This window comes from Myotis lucifugus, unplaced genomic scaffold, assembly GCF_000147115.1.
Source record: "Myotis lucifugus unplaced genomic scaffold, Myoluc2.0 scaffold_30, whole genome shotgun sequence".
Lineage (NCBI taxonomy): Eukaryota > Metazoa > Chordata > Mammalia > Chiroptera > Vespertilionidae > Myotis > Myotis lucifugus.
The window spans coordinates 9,613,806-9,630,917 of record NW_005871078.1 but is presented as its reverse complement, the minus strand read 5'-3'; the positions used below and the strand labels follow the sequence as shown (position 1 = coordinate 9,630,917).

Sequence of the window (17,112 nt, the reverse complement as noted above, 5' to 3'; positions counted from 1 at the left end):
AAAAAAGGGTTGCATTCAGAAACCTATTTTTATTATATTACTAATTACTAGTATTAGTGGTAATAATAATAGCTACCCTGAATTCAGTGTGAATATATCCTGAGTCCTGTATTAGGTGCTTAATTTATATAACCTCATTTTATTTCACTTAATCCTCACAGTGATCCTACGAGGTAGCTATTATTTAAACAGATCTATCCTCAAACCAGCTTTCTTCCCATTACTACAATGGTGTTTTATGGTTTGCAAAGTACAAAATCATATTCATCTTTGCAGCAACTATTCGGTTGATAGTCTTCCATTTTACAGAAGAGAAAATAGGTCTTCAGAGAAGTTTTTAAAATCTGTGTAAGGTTATACAGGTGGTAACCGAACCAGGTCCTTGGAAAACAAATCTCATGTGGTTCTGTGTTACACTTGGCAGAGTAATAAACATAATGCAAAGAGATAGACATATTTTTCACCTTTCCTTAATGCTTTTCTTCAGGCTTCTGATTTACATAGGTGATTTTTCACTTTTGGAGAGAAATCGCCTAAATCTTGGAATGTTTTAACTCTAGGTGATAAATAGTTAGCAGTTTGGTCAAGCCAGTTAAAAATTAAAGCAGGGATCAATTAGAAGTCATTGTTTCCAGGTTTATAAATTGCTTTGCAAAGGCAGTCTGGTGAGAGTTCTGAATGGATTGTCATGTGTTCGATTAAGTGGTGTAATGAAAGGCCTCTGAAGCTTGCATTACAGAGCTTTATTTTCAAACAAACAAACTCAATTGCATTTAGCCTGGTTGGACTAGATCCCCTTTGAAAATCATGGCTATGAAGAAAGGAGCCAGGAGTCAAGCACCCTTAGTGTCAATCTGAAAAGGCCCATTCAATTGTTTTTTGATTCCATCAACTTTCTATTTTTTCCATAGTGAAAAAATGGGTGGATTTCTATTAGGAGAGTCTCCAAGGAAAACTGAAAAGCACCTATTCCCTCTCTCTCTCTCTCTTTCTTCTTCTTCTTCTTCTTCTTCTTCTTCTTCTTCTTCTTCTTCTTCTTCAAAAATCTATTGGCATAACAATGTACATCATAATCTTTTTGTTTTCATAATCACATTAGAGAAAACTTTTATTTTAGTGTTATACATACAAATATGTATGCCATATTATGAATACACACACATATTATTTTCAAATAATTTTTATACAAAGGATATTACATTATTGGTAACCTGCTTTAAAAGAACTCCCAAAATTAACAGTATATTCTGAACATCTGCCCATGTCATTAACCATTTATTTACATATGATTTTTAACACATACATATCTACAGATGATTTTCAACACATTACATTGTATGGATTCATGATTTATTATATTAATCCCTATGTTTATACATCTCTGTTAGTTCCAACTTTTTAAAAAATATATTTTTATTGGTTTCAGAAAGAAAGATAGAAACATCAATGATGAGACAGAACCATTGATCAGCTGCCTCTAGCATGCCCCCTACTGGGGACTGAGCCTGCAACCCAGGCATGTGCCCTGACCAGGGATTGAACTGTGACCTCTGGTCACTCAATCACTGAGCCATGCCAGTTAGGCAAGTCTCTCTGATTTTAATCATAATTTTTTAAGCTTTAAAAATCTCCGGAAGGACACATGGCTCTAAATTTGTTTCAATTCAGGCACCTTCAACAACCTCCTGTGGGAATGTTTAGAATGGCCTCAATTTAGAAACTGGAGGTCAAAGTCTTAGCCTATCTCATAGTATCCTAATTTGATACCCTGGAGTAGTCCATATTACTCTAGCTAAGTATGACACATTTGAAAACAAATTTTCTGTAGAACATTTCACAAACTGTTCTCAGTCTTACCCACTGTATTAGTACACACACACACACACACACACGGAGGGAGGTGTACAAGTCTCTGTCAAGCATGTTTGATCACTATTAAGCCTCCTTATGCTTGTATAAGGCAATTGCCATTTGAGCCTTCAAATGATCAGATGATATAAATGGAACTGATTTTCCCAAGAATACAATACAAAAAGCATAATGTACAGCTACCTAGCTATGTATGAGTATTAAAAAAAAAGAGAGAGAGAAAAGTGATATCATGATTCTTCACTGTCTTTTGCAGAGTCACCTGCTCTTGGTGAAACGAAAGATAATGGTTGGCATCTCTGAATTGTATTTTTTGCAAGCACAGTATCAGCTTTCTATATTACCTTAGTAGTCTAAAAGCTAAGGTCTTTTATAAAATCTCCAGTATTCAGGTTAAGATAAATTTGTCAACGATAATTGGGAGCTATTCTCTTGTTTTTTCCGATAAATTTTCTCCTAAAATTCCAATGCATCATCTTCCCAAAGCCATCACTTCTACGCCCTACTACATGGAGTATGCCCGGCTCCCAGTCCTGCCCGGGCTTCGATTTTCCTTATAGTTCTCTGATCCTAATGAAACAGTAGGTCAGCATTGTCAGTTATTTTAGATTTTCCAAGATAACGCATGCAAAATTTTCATGTTTGCCACCAAATATTTTGTGGCTTTTCCAAATCTGAGCCCCTCTCAGGTCTCTGGAATCGAGCCATGGTGAAATAGAAGAGTCAGGGAACCTCGGTGGATCCCATAGCTACTGACTGAAAACGACTGGCCAGCCAATCCATCTTGGTTGATCATATCTTCCTAATCTGAAAAATGTGTGGACTTGTGGAGATGTATCCCTCAGCCCCTATTTCTTTCTTTCTTTTTCCCAGCCCCTCTTTCTAACACTCTTTGCATTGCATTGTGCAAATGCATTGTGAAGTCTAGGAAAAAACTCTGACCACATTCAGGACAGGTGACTAACGTGACCACACTCTGGGCCACTCTCGAGAGAGACCTGAAGCAGCTCTGGGTAGAGAAGAGAGAAAAGAGCGAGGTTGACGAGAGAGGCCAGTGCTGACTCTCCAGTCAACCCCTCCAGGGCCAATCAGAAACTCACCCGGCGCGGATGGGTGGGGCTGGAGGCCCGCGCTGACGACAGAAGGCTACTTCCGGCTGTGGTGCGTGTGACGTCAGGGCCGAGTCGGAACAGCCTGGCCACCCAGACGCCGAGGAGGGAGGGCTCGCGAGAGTTCAGGGAGGCCAATTCGCGATTTCGGCGCGGCCGCCAGGCCCACCTCCCGGGGGCGGGGCGAGGGCGGAGCTGGCGGGAGGGAGCGGACGGGCGCGGGGGCCGGCTGAGGTCCGTGCGGAGGCTGAGCCGGCCGCTGGCGCGACCGGACGCAGGTGAGTGCGCGGATGCCGGGGCTGCGAGGGGGGGCGGGCCGCCGCACCTGCCCTCCCTCCGCGCGCAGCAGGGAGCGATCTTGGGGGGTGTCTTAGGGGGTCCAGGGAAAGCCGGGTGAATGTCGGGGCTGGCAGTGTCTCCGGTGAAGCTCTAGCGACGGCCTTGGCCCTCTTGATCCCCGGGGTGATCCCGGCCCCGCGTGTCCGGAGAGGCAGCCTCGAGCGTGGGAAGGCATCTTTGTCCTTCCCGGCTCCTCTCAGCCTTCCGCTCCTCGGCCCGCGAGCGCCCGGCTCCCGGTGCTGCCTGGGCTTCGTAAACAATAACAATCGCGGTGCTCCTCTCCGGCTGCCCCCCGCTCGCCCGGCCGGTGCCCCCCGGCCGGTGTCCCCGAGGGGAGGGGTTCTAGGCGCGGCTCCTACCTCGTGGGGGCATTTGGGTACCATTCCTAAAAACTGATGCGTCAGATGGCTCAACACGCCTCGCACCGGCAAAGTCGCCCGCTCCCAGGGGCACGGGGCGCGCGCGGCCGGGCTAGGAGCCGTCCCCACCGCCGGCCCCGCAGACACTCCTTCCCATGTCATTTTCTCCCTTTTTGCACCTTTGCCGTCGCGGACACGGACGGACGAGGGGTTGTTTGGTTATGCGCATCCAAAAGGCTGTCCCCGGGTCGAGGAGGAGACGTTTCACCTTTAGAAAGTTGTCAGGTTGACAGCCAAAGAGCAAAGTTTATTTTCCCGAAAACCAGGAGCCTCCCGTTTACTGCTGCTACTTTTGTGGGTCGCTTTTCGGGGTGTAGTTTAGGGGAGAGAGATCAAAAGAAATGGGGCGGGGGGGGGGTGTGGAGCTGGTGGTGCTGCTGGCAAGTCGTGGTGGCTTGTCCAAAAGTGGCTTATCTGTTCTTCACGAGATAAAATGCAGAACCAACGCTCTTGTCTATTTCACATGAACTTTTGATAAGTTTTGGGAGGAGGCAATTGCTCAGGAAAGTCCTGAGTTTTAGCTTTTTTACGGCTAACATCCGAGGAAACAATGTGGTTTTTTTAATGGGTGACTCCTGTCTTTCGGAGGCTTACACTTGCCAGGTCTCCCTACCTCAAAGGCAGGGTCTATGATTTAAAGCCATTGTATGTATCCAGTGAAGGTCTTTGAAGGTTCCTTGTCTCAATCATATAGGTATGGATATGTGAGACACTGGAAACCTCTTTGTGTTTGATTTGCTTTTCTTTATATACCTCAGGATACATAAAACAATTAAGTTTATTTTACTCTCTACCCAGTAGCCGGGAGGTATTGTCTCTGTGAATTAGCCAGTCTTGTGACTATTTGAGGGGAGGGAAGTTAGTTTAAAATGTTATTAAATTATGATGACATTTGTCATTGCGGAGGTTCAAAGTACTTTCATGTGAAAAATTCTGATCTGAAAAGAAGTATAATGAATAGAAAATGTTTGGTTTGACCTGTCTTAGCTTTGCACTTTCCATTCTTCTTATTAAGATGGCTGATAATGTTTCCCCGTGGTTGGGATGTGTTTAGAATGAGAAACAAATAGGGTGTACTTTTGGTATTCCTTTGAAAAGCGCTGCCACTGGGGAATGAGAAAATTAGAAAAACCATGTTAAATGAGTGCTGTGATTCTTTAGCCTTTTGTTTTTGCATTTGTTTTAAAGTTGAGAATCAAATGAAAAGAATCAAGACTAGGAATATTTGTGCAGGTAAATAGGTGTCCTCAGCAGTTTTTATGCTGAAAAATTAATTTCAAAAGGAAAAATTGTACTTTGTTGAAATTGGCAACAAAGCACTGGGTTTGGTTCTGCCATTCGTTTTCAGAAAAGTTCTCTTCTCTCTAAGTAAGAGCAACACCTCATTGTGTTACCAAAGTTGGATACTTTAGAAGGTGCTTTCTCAGGTAATCCTAGATAAATTGAAGGCGTGTGTGTCGTGTGTGTGTGTGTGTGTGTGTGTGTGTGTGTGTGTGTAAATGGCACATTGTTAAGAGGGAAAAGGGAGCAGAAATCAAAGCCAGAAAGATGTGCATCTTGAAGTCAAGTTTAAATTATTTTATTTTACATAAACAGTGTAGGGTGAATCAAGCAAGCATATTGTCACCCAGCATCCCATGATTACATTCAAATCAGCAGATGGGCAAGTTATGATTAGATTAGACATGACATATGCAGAAATTATGCTACTGTATTTTTATATTAAAAGCATCATGGGCTTTTTGAATGAGATAATGAAAGTAAGCTTTTAAAGCATAAGAAATTTTTAAAAATAAATTAATTTTAAAAGATATTATTGATCAGTAGTTTAAAAATATTAAGTGAATCCTTCTTTCCTCCTTTCCACCTCCTCCCAAGTTTTTAAGTCTTAAGAGAATATTTATCAAAGTATGATTAGTATTTAAGTGCACTGGTTATATAAAGCTCCTGTCTCCAGGTAAAGGTTTGCTGATTAGCAGGATATTATTATTCAGAACCTTTAGAGAGAACTGAAGGGCAACAATGAGCAATATTTGCTGCCCATTGTACTCAGATGTGGTCTCTGTCTTCAAGGAGATATAATCTAATTGGAGGGAATTTTACCCAAATAACTATGAAACACAGTGCATATTGTGGAGAAGTCAAGGAGGGAGGTATTAAATTCCACTAGGCCAGTTAAGGAAGGCTCTGAGTAGGGCAAGGCATTTGTGTAGATGATTTGGATGATCGAGTCATATGATAATCATAATAAGCAAACACTTTAGGTAATTCTACTTGCTGATAAACCCTTGCATGTAGTAATTTACCTGGGTTTAAGCCATACAACAACAATATGGAGTAGATATTTTTATTATTCCCATTTTGCAGATGGGGTAACTGAGGTCAGATAACTAGAAAATGGTAGAACAAGCATTGCAACCCAGACATTCCAGCTTATACCTGTACTAGAGGCCCGGTGCATGAAATTCATACACAGGTAGGGTCCCTTGGCCTGGCCAGCGATCAGGGCTGATTGGGGCCTTCCTTCCCCTGGCTGCTGGCTGCCAGCTGCCAGCTGCCAGCTGGGGCCTTCCTTTGTTCCGCACCACCCCCTGGTGGCCAGCACACGTCATAGCGAGCAGTCGAACTCCCAGTGGGTCAAACTCTCCAGGGGACAGTTTGCATATTAGCCTTTAATTATATAAGATCCCTGTGCTTAATCACTCTCCTTATTTTCTCTCCCATTCTTGATGATCTTTCTTAGGCAGTTTCAAATAATTGATTTGGGAAAATATATTTTTCTGGCACCTAAATTTAGGAATCAGTTTTCTAGACAGAGCTCCAAAATAATGTAAACCCAGTAAATTGTTTTTGGCATGTTAGATATTTATTCAATTTTTGGAAGTTGCTCTTTGTGCAATTTAAAGGTAACCATTGAGTGGGACTTATGATACATTTGACTTTGTACCTAGTAGCATACATATAAGGATTTAGAAATAAGAAGTTATAATTGTATTAACTCCTTTGCCTAATGGAATTTCTGAATCATATAATTTGTCTTGTAACTTTAAAAAATCACTTGGCTCTGGCTATTTTTTGGATTGAATTGTGAAGTTGGAATTTATTTAACGATCGAATGCCAGTCTAACCCTTTTAGTTTTTATTTCCACAAACAGCTAAATTTATAATGCCTGAATCAGGATTTTGAATAAAGTGTTATACATGTATAAAATGAGAGACATTCAGTCACTGATACTTTATTTTAAGGCAACTTTGAAAGCTTTTTTGGGATTGTGAAACAAAAGGTGCTTTAGAAATACACTGTGCCTAGCATAGGCCTGCTCAGTAAATACTGCTTTGTTGAATGAATAGTCCAATTGATTTTATTTATGAAATTTCAGGAATAGTTCACATTTGTTATTGGTTATCTAAGTATTGGCATCACAATAAACTCAAAGTGGATTTAAAGATTAGGAAGCAAAATATATCTAGGCAGTGGTAGGGGTACTGCCTGTCCTTCCCTATCCAGCAAGATGCAGACCCTTCAACTCCTTTGTCAGTGCCCTGAGTGACTCAGTTTTAAGAACTCCAGAGGCACAGTCTCTGTGAATGAATATAAAAACTGCTCTCTCCTTGTCTGAATGGGGCAGTTCTAGTAAACTCCCACAGCAGGATAATTTATGGTTGATGAGCTCAAAACCTACTGGGAAAAGTAGCAGAACTAAAGTCAGGATATAAAGCCCATATATTTATGTTACTATTATAAGGTAAAAGTGGCAAAACAAAATTTTTAAAAAGATTTTTTTTATAAACAGTTTAAGTTAATAGGTGATAGTATATTATTTTCATTTACCAACCCCCTATTGACAAAATTTTCAGGATCTAAGCTGGTAATTTCAAGTTTACAAGTCAACTGTAGTTTGTTATAACAAAGTTATGTGTTCCTGTAAGTACAGGTTTGGTTTTGAACAGTTATTCTTAGTAAAATAAAACAACAACAACAAAAAACACCAGACATACTCTCACCTTTTCACTGATAGAAATTTTGGGGGCATCCTTTCCCATAATAGACTAGTTTTGTCTACATTGAAAATCCACTGAGACAGGTAGCCCCCCTCATAGATAGTCTCTGCACAAGTCTTAGGGAAGACCTTAGCAGTTACATGTCATGTAGTGAACCTGACCATTCACAATGGTGGTGTGTAAATTCAAAAGGGCTTCAAACTTTGGCAATTTGTCTGTAGCTAATGATAGTAGCACCTGTATTATGCTCAGCTTTTAAATTCTTAAATAAGCTCCTTGCTATCCCCTGAATTAACATTAGACCAGTTGACAACCCGAAATGATGTTGATTCTCTGGCCACACATGCAGAAGGTTTCCTGTTTTCCTTGTCTTTTGCTGAATCTTATTGATTCCACCAGTATGGATTTTTCACGTTACAGAATATAAGACTCTGATCTCATATGCACAGGCAGTATTCACTGTTTTCTTACCTTTTACATTTATTTGCTCTCTCTACCTCTGATTCAGGAGAGTATTCTATTCTTTCTAATTTTGGAACACTTTTACTGCTTTTGCAGTTACTTAATATGATGGAGTTAATAATGTTTAATACCTCAAAATCAACCACAAATACAACAATGTGCCCAGAATAAAGGACAAGATGGCAGAAACTTAAGTGGCTGTGCATGATTGTTAATACCATCTATTTTTTTGCAAGCAAGTTTTGCCTTTGCTGTGGGGTCTAGCTTTCATTTCATGAAAATTTAGAAAATTGAAAGTCTGGAAACAAAGAAGCTTCTGTATACATTAATAAGCACATTTTAAAGTTTTTATTTTGATTTTTTGGTCCTGTTCTCCTTCCATACAGTCATTGCTATTCTGCTTTTATGACTTGGAGATATTGGCTTCGGTTCTCTAGATTCTTCAGCAATCCTGGAGACACAGTAAGTAATTTGCTCATTTATATGAAAATGCGTTGTATAATCTATGTTTCTCAAACTTTGTCTCCCTACAGTAATATATAAACTTAGATCTCTGTATATCAGCTTCCATTCTGACATGTTCTTGGCTCCTTTTTCTTCTTGAATGTCATCAGTTAGGGTATGGATGTAACATTAATCAGAAACAGTAACCATTTACTTATCACTTACGATGTAGCAGACATAGTGCTAAGTACTTTATATAAGTATCCTCTCATTTAATCCCCACTTACAAATGAGGGAACTGGAGTTTAGTGAGGTGAAGTGACCAGGGTCACATAGGTAGATAGTAAGTGGAAGAGTTAGAAATCGATCCCTAAGACCCAGGTTTGCTTTCTCTCTTACTCCCCACTTCCCCGCTCCTTCCTCCCTTTTTTAGGAGTTATTTACAGTATTGCATTTCAAACATAAGTTCTCTTGGAAAAAATATACATAAATAATTCAGCTCTATTCAGATTTCCTATAGGGGAGATTTGCTCTTAGAGAGAGCTTATTATAATAATAATACTAGTAACACCTTACATTTGTATTATGCTATATAGTTTTACAAAGCATTTTTTATGTCTCTTACTTAATTCTAATAGCAAACTTAAACTCAGGTCTGTAGATTAAAAGTTGCTACAGACAGCTTGCTAAGGACTCCATAAAATTAGTGTATGAGACACAGTTTTTGCCTTCAGCAATTTTAATGCTGGAATAAATGATATAATCAGATGGTCTGATTTCATTCAAGCCAATTAGGAGCAGATAAATGTCATTATGACACAGCGTTTTCTTAAAAGGTGTTTATAGTTTTGAGCTTTGAGCTTTGTTTTTGGCCAAAATTGAGAAGTTGAAATTTTAGTGCTGCATTTTAAATCATGAAATGTTAGAAGTCTTTAATTCTTGTGATTCAGTGAATGATAGTTGAGTTGCTATCTACCTCATTCTGCACACAACTGTTGCATTTAACTAAAACAATTATGGTGAAAGAATGGGGTGGAGGTAGGACAGACATAATTTCAAAAGTGAAATTAAAGAATTGGGGATCCTAATAAGGAGAGGTATCTTATGGTAGCACTGTTGCAGGAAATTGGGCGTAGACTTTAAAGAATGGATAAAAGCTATACGTATTCCCCTCTGGAAAGTTGTGTTATTTGAGCGATCAAAGAGCTTATTTAATGATCTGCTTTTAAAATATTTTCTTGTCTCAGTGAATTTGATTTTTACTAAGAAGTGGGCATTTTTACTTAGTTAAGCATTTGCTCATTGACTTGCCCCCATTATGGAAACACCACACCATGTTTGCCCTTCATAATTTTTCTGTATTTGTCACAGAGGCTGGATGCCTGGCTTGTAGAACTAGGGAGTTGCCTTTTGTTGTGTTTTTATAATAGAGGTCCATTTCGTTTGGACACATCTTTCAAATCTGGTTGAGGATATTACCCATATGTCCACTATTATCTAGCCAAACAGAATAGACTTTTTCTATTTTAGTGGCTAGAGTGGAAAAATTTTAATCTTGAATTGCATATATTTGGCCCATTGGTATTCTTAATACTAGCAAATCCTAAAGGAATCACAAACTCATAATATTTTAGTGAGGTTAGCTATCGTAATTCAACATTTATCAGCTATTTGCATGGCACTGTATTAGGTGCCATGGCAAAATAGAGACATGTGAAATATATTGCCCTTCCATTTAGAAAGATTTCATCTAGTAAGAGACATAATACATGGGCATAAACTTAAATAGAAAGTGATAAGGGCACTGTGGGAGCAGAGGAAGGAGAGATTGCTTCTGACTGGAGAGATTAGGAAGGATTGACCATTTAAAGTAAAGGACATACCAGGCCAAGAATTAGCATGAGTTGGATATTTTCTATAACACCTGATAAATTATTTACTTATTTACTTAATTATTTACTTCTCTCTGTGTCCTATTGGATTTGAGCCCATTGAGCTTAGAGAACAGGTGTTTTTCAGCTTTTCATTCTCTGCATCATCAACTGCTCAACCTGGTACATTTAATTAAAGTTGTAATTTGGTAAGATTACAGTGGCAAGAATGAATGTGAAGTGGATTTCAGGGAAGAGGGCCCATAAATTGGAAGACCAATGAAGAGACTGATTTAAATAATCTAGGAGAGTCCGGCCAGTGGCTCAGTTGGTTGGAGCATTGTCCTGTACACCAGAGGGTTGCGGGTTCCATCCCCAGTCAGGCACATACTGGGTGGAACCGATCAATGTTTCTCACATTGATGTTTCTCTTTTCCTTCTTCTAAAATCAATAATAGCATATCCTTGAAAAAAAAGAAATTATTAAAAAAATAATAATCTAGCCCTGACCAGTTTGGCTCAGTGGATGGAGTGTTGGCCTGCGGACTGAAGGGGTCCTGGGTTCGATTCCGGTCGAGGGCATGTGCCTTGGTTGCGGGCACATCCCCAGTAGGGAGTGTGCAGGAGGCAGCTGATCAATGTTTCTCCCTCATCGATGTTTCTAACTCTTTATCCCCCTCCCTTCCTTTCTGTAAAAAATCAATAAAATATATTAAAATAATAATAATAATAATCTAGGAGATAGATAATGAAGTTCTAAATTAGGTTGGATTGGAAGAAAGAGACTCGATGGATGTGTGTTGAGACCTATGGGATGACCTATGACAGTGATGGCGAACCTTTTGAGCTCGGCATGTCAGCATTTTGAAAAACCCTAACTTAACTCTGGTGCCGTGTCACATATAGAAATTTTTTGCTATTTGCAACCATAGTAAAACAAAGACATATTTTTGATATTTATTTTATATATTTAAATGCCATTTAACAAAGAAAAATCAACCAAAAAAATGAGTTCGCGTGTCACCTCTGACACGCGTGTCATAGGTTCACCATCACTGACCTATGAGGTACGTCCAGTGTACCAGGAGATGCGGTGATGGAAAGACACGGTGCTCCCACAGAGCTACACTCACAGGTATAGAAGTAATTGTAATATCACACCGCTGCTGTAGTGAAGGAGCAGTGTGAGGAGCGCTTAAGGGAAAGGAGCACGGGTTTGGGAGAATCAAAGAAGCTTTGCCTGGAGGTGGTAGTGTTAGAGCTTAGACTTGAAGGCTGAGTTGGAGTTTTTTCAGGCCAACAAGCAGCAGGAGGACATTATAGCATAGAGATGTAAAGACTGTTTAGGCAGCCACAAGAACCTGGATTATTTTAGGATTGGGACATGTGGCTGGATAGGATAGATGAACTTGCTTTATAAAATAACTTTTTATTTGCCATTTTTAAAATGCTTACTTTATCCAACTTTAGCGCTCTGAGCTTTTGTGTACCGTTGTTTCTTGCATCCTAGTATAAGCATCTATGCTGTGTTTCCCACCCTCTACACTTCACCCCCCGCCCCAGCCTGCAAGTATACTGCCAGTGATAAACTGTCTCTTGCTTCCTTTCTGTGAAATTAAGTGGACAAAGTAAGGATACCATTAGCCAGAGAGATAAAGAGAGAAAGAAATCCACAAAAGACCTTTTTTTCTGATGAATGTGTAGAGCAACTAGAGTTGTGTAAGGAGAATGCAGCATCAAAGCATAGCGCCAAGAGCACTTGACTGAGGGAGGGGATTGTGGTAGGAACGTAATTATGTGCCTTTCCCATAAAGTTTTATGGAACCCTTAAAAATTTCCCAGGACTGTAATATCTCGTGCTAAAGTTCTTTAATTTTGCGTCTAGCCTTGATTTATTTCTGTCTTCTCTACTTAACCCTTCCTATATTTTAACAGCTTAGCATGACTTCAACGTCAAATGGTGTCAGACATTATCTCTAGTTTGCCCCCGTCCCACCATTTTTCATCCTTCAGAAACTTGCACCTGCAAATCATGATTCTGAACTTTGTATGTATAATCTGTATTAGACTGCTGGAGCTGAAAAGCATTCTAGGTTTTTTCTTCACATAGGTTTACTTTATACAGCCATTTATTTTTTTCTGTCTTGTGGATTGGGCCACTGAAACAGAGTATAGTTAAGGTGTTTTCTAAGGACAACCAAAAAGTTAATTGTAGACTCCAATTAGAATTATATCCATTGTATTATTTCTAGGCTTGTTGGCAGCTGTGTTTGCTTTAGTGCCCTTAGTGGTAATAATAAAAGTTTATGGGCATTACAGGAAGGGAAGTGAAAGACAAGAACAGGAAAAGAAAAAGAAGGCTTGCAGAATGGCAGGAGAGGCATAGGGTGGAGGCAGGAGAAATGCAGATGGTTAAAAGATGTCAAATTCCTCTAACACCTGTTCCAGGTGCCACTGGTGGGACCAGTGTCATATTTTAAGATTAAGTCAAACTGCCAGTAATCCTTTCTAAAAATACACTGGGTGTATTGTTATGCAAAAATTGACAGATTGTTTTAATAAAATATTTTTGGGTTTAATAAAAAGATGTGTATGTACCTGTGTTTCCCTGTTTTTAGACTTGAGTAGAAAGAGAAACAGAAACTGATACACTGTAAATATTAGTGAAAATTATAGGCACATTTCTGAAATGTTATAAAACCTTTAAGACTTAAACCATAAATTATGGATAGTCCTAATTAGGCAGAAGGTGGCAGAAAGGGAAGGGAAGGATAAGAGGGAACATGTGTTTGGATAAAATTGCATTCTCATACCAACCATATAACAAAATATGTGTTATATATGAACTCTGTTTTAAATAATACTTTGTGTCCATTTCACCCAATATTTAGGAAAGGTCAGATAATAAAAGATCAGGTATGTAGAAAGCCCTTTGAAGACTCCAAAGAACTTCATAATATGGGCACTAGAACTACACATATGAAAATATTTCTCATCAGTTGGCAGTTACTATCACTTAAACAATAACAGCATGGCATCTCTTGAGTTAAACTGAGGGTCAGTGAGATTTGGCAACTTATGAATAAGCAGAACTCTCTATTCAGGTCGTTTGTTTTATTATGCAGTTCTCTTTGACATTCATTCCAATCAAAGCACTCTTTCAAAAGACCTAGTGCCTGTTCTCCTGGAGGTTGGAAGGTGTTTAAACTTAGAGAACACCAAGTATTATTTCCTAGAACTTTGGGAATAATACAGGGCATACCCCTCTGTCATCACTACAGAATTATACCTAAAAGGACTTCATGAGAATGTGCTTAAGAGTCTCCTATAATATCCTTTAGAATGGTGCTTGACCTGCCTAAACCACTACACGCATGTTAAAGAGAGGCAGGGACTGAAGTTGATCATTTCTTGCTGGATCAGTCATCCAATATTGAGTACTTTCTATGAGTTCTGCCTCATGCTAAATATTGTGGGGGACAGAATAAGGAATGGCTCTTGTCCTCAAGAAGTATGGAATTTAATAGATGACTAACATATATAACAGTAAATCCACTTACACGAGTGTGGAAGTAAATGCCTAATTGTGAGATTCGTAATAAGTGATAGACAAATTCTGAAAAGTGAAACAAATGAGGTTGGGTTAATCAAAAGCTATGTAGAAGAGGAAAATTCATTAAGTTCTTTAAATACGAATATAGGGGAAAGGAAGGACTTGTTCTTTTTAAATTCAGATATTCCAAGGTTTGGTGGTAAGATTGATTATGGCATGTCTGTTGGTTGATGAGGGAGGAGACTGGTGTATAACGGAAAATCAAGTTAAGTAGTTAGGGTGGATCCAAATTATGGGGTTTAATAAAAGCCAGGCATAGATTGGAGTGGTAGAAAGGGGAAGGCTTTAGTAGTTTTTGAGCCAGTGGGTGACATCTTCCAAGTTCTGCATAAGGAGCTGTGACTTAGAGATGGAAGAGCATGGCATCAGGAAGACCCACGCAAATGCTGGTCCAGTAATGTCACTGACAGTGCGATCAGGGCCTGGACTGACAGGATGGTGGACATAAGAAGGAAGAGTAAGGTGCACTGGGAGAGAGATTTTGACAGCATTTATTAATGATCTTGAAATGGGAAAAGGAGAGATGAATTTAGTCTGTTTTCCAAGCATTCTGAATGGGAGAAAGGTTATTACCATGGGCAGTAATGTGATTGCTAGAAGGTTTGCAATAGGGAAAAGTTACGCATTTATTTTTGGACATAATTAAGTAGGAGTTATGTGAGTAAGGCATTCAGTTGGAATATTCAGCAGACAGCTAGAAATAAGAGACTAGGTTGGAAGAAAACATAGGGTGTGTTACTTGGTTGCATTGCTCATTCTTGAGTATTCCTTAAAGCAGCGGTCTCCAACCGTGGTCCATGGACTACTGGTGGTCCGTGAGGTCTGAAAGGTTGGCGACCGCTGCCTTAAAGGCCTAGGAAAAGATAAGCTCTCTCTCAGAGTTCAAAGGCAGAGGTTCAAGGACTGGTATTGCTGACTAGTTTCTAATACATAAATCTATAGAGTTCCTGGTATTGTATTGATTGAAATTACTTTGACAATTTTTCCCCCTTGGTGATAAAAGACAATGCTATTTTAGGAATTAAGAAATTCAAAAAGATACAAAGAAAAAGTGATCATTTACAATACAGTGGGGCCTTGACTTACGAGTGTCCCGACTAACGAGTTTTTCGAGATACGAGCCGTCTCTCGGCCGATTTTTTGCTTTGAGTTGCGAGCTAAAATTCGGGTTACGAGCCAGCTTCAGATACCCCACCGCTAGTTGGCGCAGCGAACGTCACAGTGAATGCCACATCAGCCCAGCATCACGTGTCTCACTCGTTCACTTTTTGATTTGACATACGAGTAATTTGAGTTACGAGCTCCGTCACGGAACGAATTAAACTCGTAAGTCAAGGCCCCACTGGACTTGGATGACTTTTTGGATGCATATAAAGGGTTAGGAAATGCATGTATATATGTATGTACTCTGTACACTTTTATAGCCTGCTTTTTTCATTTAACATTGCATCATGACAATTTCCCATCATGAATTACTGCTTAAAAATACTGTTTATAAAGAGCTACATTTTAAATCATTTGGATTTATCATTATTTAATCACAGCTCTATTTTGAATATTTAAATTACTTCCAGAATTTTTTGCTTTTAATAATATTACAGTAAACTTCTGTGAAATATATACTCTTTAGCTGTTGCTTAGATATGAGCTCTCTGTAATGAGCAATCTCTATATCCCTAGCACCTAGAAGAGTGCCTGGACATAGTAGTTGCTTAATTTTAAAAAAAACAAACAGCCCTAGCTGGCTTGGCTCAGTGGATAGAGTGTCGCCCTGCTGACTGAAGGGTCCTGGGTTTGGTTCCAGCCAAGGGCACATGCCTGGGTTGTGGGCTTGATCCCCAGTGAGGGGTGTGCAGGAGGCAGCCGATCAATGATTCTCTCTCATCATTGGTGTTTCTGTCTCTCTCTCCCTCTCCCTTCCTCTCTGAAATCAATAAAGAAATATATATATAAAAAAAACACAAACAAACAAACAAAAAACAATTATGGTCCTTGGCTGGTGTGGCTCACTTGGATGAGTGTCGTCCTTTGTACCAAAAGGTTGCTGGTTTGCTTCCCAGGCAGAGCACATGCCTGGCTTTCGGGCTTGATCCCCAGTAGGGGATGTGCAGGAAGCAGCTGATCAATGTTTCTCTTTCACATAGATATTTCTCTTTCTCCCTCTTCCTTCCCTTCTCTCTAAAAATCAATTTAAAAAGTATTTATTAAAAAACAACCCGGAATTGAAAACCAAGATGGCGGCATAGGTTAACGCTGGAGTTTGCTTCCTCGAACAACCACTTCAAAAATACAACTAAAAGACGGAATGGACATCATCCAGAACCACAGGAAGGCTGACTGAGTGGAAGTTCTACAACTAGGAGGAAAGAGAATAGCATACCGAGACTCAGAGGAGGCGCAGTGCTGAAGTGAAATACTAAGATGCGGAGTGCATGTAGAGAGGGCTGGCGGCTGAGGGTGCGGTTGTTGTTTTCAATCGGGAGGGAGTCTCAGACTCTGAGCTCCAGATCGGGGCAAGTCTCTAGGGACCCAGACTCAAACGGGAGAAGCGGGACTGTCTGGCTTCAGTCGGAACTCGAAGGCAGCTTTCTCTCTGAGGTTTGCAGCGGTTGCTGGGACTCTGAGAGGCAGAGCCCCTGGGGTCGGGACTGAGAGCAGCCATAACTGCTCGCTCTGCCGGCCTGTAGATCCCCGGGGACCCGCCCCACCCAAGCCCTGCACAGAGGCATTTGCCGGATAGCCTTAGGCAAACGCTAGATTAGCACCGCCCTAGAGATCCAGCACAGAAGTTCTTCCACTGCAGACACAGCTGATTCTCATAGCCAGTTAGCCTGGAGGACAAATCACCCCCAGTATTACCGACAACAATCAAGGCTTAACTACAACACCACTGCGCACAAAGTCCACAAGGGGGTGCACCAAGAAAACATAAAAAAATGCGGAGACAAAGAACCATGACAGAAATGGAGGATATAGAGCTCAAA

General features: G+C 40.2%; 1 protein-coding gene across 2 annotated transcripts in view; it reads left to right on the top strand.

Annotated features, from left to right (window-relative positions):
* Positions 1 to 3,177: 3,177 nt before the first annotated feature.
* Positions 3,178 to 17,112, top strand: part of STK38L (serine/threonine kinase 38 like) — a 75,693-nt gene continuing 61,758 nt past the window's right edge. Inside the window, exons 1-2 of one of the 2 annotated variants that reach the window (XM_006086776.3) lie at positions 3,178 to 3,256; positions 8,587 to 8,662. The gene's annotated coding sequence lies outside the window, so the exon portion shown is untranslated. The remainder of the gene's footprint in view (positions 3,257 to 8,586; positions 8,663 to 17,112) is intronic. The other variant, XM_006086777.3, reaches the window with a different exon arrangement.